Below are 6000 nucleotides of genomic sequence, written 5' to 3'. Positions count from 1 at the left end.
ATATTGGTAATATTTTGGTCAAAGTTAAATGTCTAAGAGGGCCACAAACACTACAGCAGAGATCACGAGTTATGTACAGTTTTAAGTTTGTTTACGTTTTCAGTATGTTTATTCTGCTGATATAACAACGTGTTGGATTGGTTGGGCTGGAAAGTTGTAAACCTGAAGAAATGTAAGGATAATTCTATCACGTGAGCCTGGTTTCAAAGTAATCCTCCACTATTTTACGTGGTGGCTCATTTATACAAATTCATACCCTGTGAATAAGACAAAAACTGTGTTTATTAGAAGAAAAAAAACCTGTTCCTGAATCTAACCAAAACTTATTTTCGGATTTGCTCAACCTATCCCCCTCGTAAAAGAGAATTTCCGTGTTGGAGGTGCGAGTCCTTGAGAACCAAACAACTTTTGTTAACTGAAAATGTTACTTTCAGATCTAGATCTTTATTTTCAATTTTGTTGAAGTTGCTAAAAGGCAACATTCTTTCTTTTCGAGGGGCTGAAAACGCAACTTTTTGAAAACGCCGCCTTTTTCGTTTCCGTGTAAACTGCAGGACGGAACTTTCCGATGATGTCACGCGCATACGTATTACACGCTCGGAAGGGTGAGAATAGCCAAAACAATATGGCGGCTTCCTGCACTGCGAGCTCTCGCTGCTCGACTACGTCTTGTGAAAATGTGGATTTGCTGCACCAATAAGACCAGCGGCGACACACTATTTATATTCGACTGACTTTAACACACATGTACGTCGACCATATGTATTAAAAGCACTTTTGCCTTACAACTGTGCATGTGTATGTGCTAAACTAAAGCACCTCCTGTTTCTTTTACACAACATCGCCATCCACTGACCTGGAGTGCATGATACAGCATTTTGATCTGTTTTCCTGGCTCTGTGTAAATGCAGACAGTTTTGATAACGCAAAGGATTTTAAAAAAATGCAAAGGAAAAACGTTTCCATTTTTTGTCGTGTAAACTTCTCCTTAGGCGGTGACGGATGAGCGTTTTATTAAATACCAATGCTAAAAAGTTTAAAAACGCTATTTCGTCATCGTTAGTGGAATGTTTAAAACGTTACACAAAAAGAGGCTTTCATAATGTGATGGGGATGCTGTCATAACCTTTTAAGAATGTATTTTCATTTACTGGGTTACAGAGAAATTGCTGCGTAGATGAAGATATATTCAAGACTAGCAGATCAACACGGTGTCTACACCGGACGCAATGCGACACGACAAAAGAAACTCATCTAGAACCCTTTAAAATTTGATATTTTGTTCATGCTGGACGCGACAAACCCATTCAATCAAGCTGTGTGTCGTGATTCATCAAAGGGATGTTTTTGATAAGATTTTATGTTGTTGATAAAATCTCCATCATATCATGTTGGTCTTAAAACGCTTCATCATCATGTTACTGAAGTAAAATAGTTTGCAAACAGCATTTCTGATCGACTGACTTTCCTCAAAGTTACATGCATCTAAATTTAAAAAGAAACAAACGAGAAATTAAACACAATTCCTCCTGTCCTTTATCACTAAGCGCACCTTAGTCGTGTGGAGATCTGACTTTCACAAGAATGTGTCAGTAAAACTATACGTCTGACTGTGATGGGTTAGTTTTGTCAGGGTTTGATGCCATAGGCGAGGAGAGATGAAGCTTTTACGTGTGCGTCCAAGAAACCCAAGCTTGAGCGTTCACCATACAAAGTCAAAGATGGATGGACGGTTCTTTGCATTTCAGTCGTCGAGTCTTTCCAAACAGTAGCAGCCAAACACATTATTGACGCAGTGAGGGCACATTAATATTTTCCAAGGATCCTCATTTTTGGTTCACTCTCCATCTTTCTTTAGTTTTACCAGATTCTTCTGTCTCATCTTGACCACAGTTACATGAGCTCTTCTGATTGGAATCTGCAGGATTTTGAGTGGTTTTTAAAGGCTCTGGTGCTGATGCAGAAGTATAAATATAAATAAAACCGGCGTAAATCTCCCCTGAACCGCATCGTTTCAACACGCTTCTATGTTGTGGCTCTTTATCCATATATGGACCGATCCAGTCTGGAGACGTCTCGGTTATATAATATATAACACCTCGGTTATATAATCAACAACACTTTACAAGTCAATTTCATTCAATGTAGGGTAAATAAATATCTGGGTTTATTTGTAAATGCGTCACAAGATCAGGAGAGTTAAGAAAGAGGGTTTATTGATTCTGTGATTTCAGAATAGACTCAAAGGTCCAGCATCACATAGGCAGAAATCCAGAAGCGATTCTGATCCAGACGGTTGTCTCGTGGATGCTCAGACGTCTGTGTGTCGTGTCTGCACTGACAATGGAGCCATTCTTCTGCTTTGAAGACTTTGGCAGATGGTGCACAAGAAGGAAACACATTCCTGTGCCTTATTATATTTGGTTACAAAAAGCAAATGTAAGTGTACACATTTGATATTCTACTAGAGATCAGTTTTGTGTCACTTTTGGTTTGGATATTAGAAAACAAGATTTCAAATTTAGCTATTTGTTTTGAACATCAGTTCACATTTAAAGTAGCAGTGCCTAAGAAAGTTGATACTTTTTTCCAATGACACCAAAAATAAAGTCACCAAACATGAGCAATTGAACAACTATCACCACCAAAAATTCAACCTAATGCAATGCATGATGGGAACTCTTTAAAACCCTTGTTTAATGAAGAATAGTCTTGGACAGACACTTAAATCAGTAATTCCAAACCTACATGACTTTCTTTCCATAGTTATTATAGTTTCGATTTTAGTTTTATTTAGTTATAGTAATATTTTAAATTTGCTTTTGAGATTTTTATGTTAATTTTAGTTAAGATTTTTTCAATTTTGGTGTATGCTTTTGTCATTTTATAATTTATTTGTTTATGTTGTATGTTGCTATACAAGATAAATATATTTTTTCTTTAGTATAGTTTTGTTTCAGTTTTTGTTTATTATGATAATTTAATTTAATTTTGTTTTTTATTATTTACATTACTTTAAGTTTTCCCAATATTTTTAGGTCAATATTTGATTTGATTTCAATAAACACAAACATTTTCAAAATCTATGTTTTAGTCAACTAAAATAACCTTGATTCTGACAAAAGAAGATATTCTGAAGAATGTTGGTAATCAAACAATACTGAACCCCATCGACTTCCATTGTATCAACACAAAACCTCTGTGACATTTCTCAAAATATCTTCTTTTGTGTTCAACAGAAGAAAGAGTGACAGTTTACAGACGAGGGAGAATACAATTTTGGGGGGGGGTGAACTATCCCTTTCAGGGTTTATAAACGGTCAGCAAAAAAAAAACCTTCAATCTGACTTCTACTTAAAAATTCTTTGTTGACGTGACTTTATTACCTTTGTTCAGGGCACATTAAGCTTCTTGGATTTTTTACAGTGCAGTAACCACAGCTCCGATTCTTAAAGACTATTACAGAGTATCTGTCTAGCAGACAAAAGCAGAGCGGTCAGATTTGATATTCCTCGACCCCAATTTGCAGCACCTGTGAAAAGCCAAACGTTGCGTTTACAGACTTTTAATTGGAGGGAAAACAGTCCTGTGAACTCCTGGCAGTCGCCTTCGTTCAGATCTGTTACAAATTACCGCTAAATACAGGAACCTTCTTTCATTTTCCCCACACATGTGCTCGCAACCCCACGATGACATCATGGTGCTCGGGCCTTGCAGACGGTGGTGGATGCGAAACCGCACTGAAATTGAGTTGCCTGGGCTCATTTAGAGAAAAGTAAAAGGCTGCTCTCTGGTTACTTTAAGCAGCACGTTTGATATGAAAGCGGAGGCTTTGAAGGAGAGGCGGGGCAGACTACAGTCTCCTTAAACCCGGCGGGGACACACAAACGACCCCTTCAACACGCTCTTTGTGTGTGCGTGAGAGCGAGAGAGGGGCCATCACACCTCCTCTGGCTCTCATCATGTATTTCCGGTGTGTCAGGACTGCGTCTCAGTTTGTTTTTATGTGATGCAGATTCACCCAAAAATGAAAATCTGTCAGCATTTATTCACCCTCATGTCATTTCAAACCTGTATGACAGAACACAAAAGAAGATATTTTGAAGAATGTCGATAATCTAAGAAAAATGAACCCCATCGACTTCCATTGAATGAACACAAAACCACTGAGACATTTCTCAAAATATCTTTTGGTTTCTACTTCAGATTCAGGTTTTGAACCACATGATGGTGAATAAATCATGACATTTTCTATTCTTTAAAGAATCAACAGTCCACTCCATCTTTAGCGGGTTTGGCTCTTAAAGCATTTTTTTCACAATAATATTAATATAATGTGTTTCATATTATCATGTTTTCTAAATTTCTTATTGCCCTGTTTTTTATTTCTATAATTTTTTATGCCGTCTTTTCCTTATGTATTCACTGTAAAGCTCCTTAGCAAAGATGCAAATACTTTTTATGTATACATTTTTTTTATACAAACATATATATATATATAGGGATGACAGAATATCCCAAAAGATTTTGAAGCTTTGACCTGATCCATCCAACTACAAGATGACTCGCATCATCAAGTTTTGAAATTGAAAATCATAAATATTACGACCACTTTACATTTAATTGACAGACTATATTCTTGCTACGTGCTTCAGGACTGTATATATTCGTTCATGTACACCAAATTAGCCTTTAGTAAATGTGCCGCCTGCTGTGTATACGGCGGTGTTTGGGTACGCCGGGGGAATTTGGGCGTAACTTGAGGTTTGTGAAATTCTCCACACAGGGTTAGTCAATTATAATTGAGAGGTTAATCCACAGCAAGTGAACATCATTAGACCCGTTCATACCAATCTAACACATATCCCATGATTCCCCAGCACTAGTCTCTGTTGATGACGCTTTGTGGGAGATCCGTGTACCTCTGTTTGTTAGCTTGTACCTTTAAAGATCAGCTCTGGATGTGTGGGTTTATTAAGGATGTTGAAGTTAAAGCGAGCGGAAGATAAAAATGCCTCCGTGCCCTCGTCCTCCCGTCCTGGCTCACACGGCCTCAATACCAGTTCTTCTGAAGATTGACATCGGCATCTCTTTAAAAACAGGATGTGGGGAGAGTCGGGCAGCAGACGGATGACCGGCGCTCGTTCAGCTCCCGTTACCCTGTTCTCTCCTCCATCAGCACAATGCTTCCAATCAAACATGTCTGCTGTCTGATCTCTTTAATATCGTTTTTATTTATCCTAGACTTTAACATCCAAGCATTTTCGCTGAAGTCTTGTCGGCGTCAGATATTTCTTTGCTGATAAAGAGTCAGAAATGTAATCAGAGTTTGAGAAGAGATGTCAACGATGTGTCAAACTGCGCTCAGATTTGCAATCAAAATTCAATATTAGTGAACATCTCAATATCAACTCAAACATTTCTCATCTAATGTACTGAAATCCAGATTATTTGAGCTCTACATCCATGTTTTTCACCTCCATACTTCATGCATTTCAAGTATTACACATTTGTTTCTTTTTTATTTCTCAGCAATCTGAGACCAAGTTGATACTTAAATGAAACACAACTGAGAACTCCATCAAATCTTGTGAGCCACAAAATAAAATCGGAGCCATATCTAAAGACCACAATGCCCAAACTTCTCAGTTTTATACAAGCATCACTCACATTTTCTTCAGAAAGTCACAACATTGCATATTGTTGTGTTGTTTTGTCACAGACTGATCATAATTAAGGTCTTCTTGTTTTCATTTCTCAGTGATGATGGACTTTCTCTCATCTCTGTGTTCTCCTGCGATCTCAGCTGATGTGACACCCGCTGATTTATTCCCTCGAAAACCTTCCTGCTCCCGCCCGGATCTAATCCCGGCCCCAGCTGTGGGGTCTCTCATGGGTCATAAATCGGAGCCCCTAAATCCTCACCTGGACAGTGTTCAGAAAGCACATTCCCTTCAGGAAACCGGGGGTGGATGTTCCTAAGAAGGTGCGGGGGTCTTG

This window comes from Triplophysa dalaica, chromosome 25 (genome assembly GCF_015846415.1).
Source record: "Triplophysa dalaica isolate WHDGS20190420 chromosome 25, ASM1584641v1, whole genome shotgun sequence".
In the NCBI taxonomy this organism is placed as follows: domain Eukaryota; kingdom Metazoa; phylum Chordata; class Actinopteri; order Cypriniformes; family Nemacheilidae; genus Triplophysa; species Triplophysa dalaica.
Note: the sequence above shows the minus strand (reverse complement) of the source record.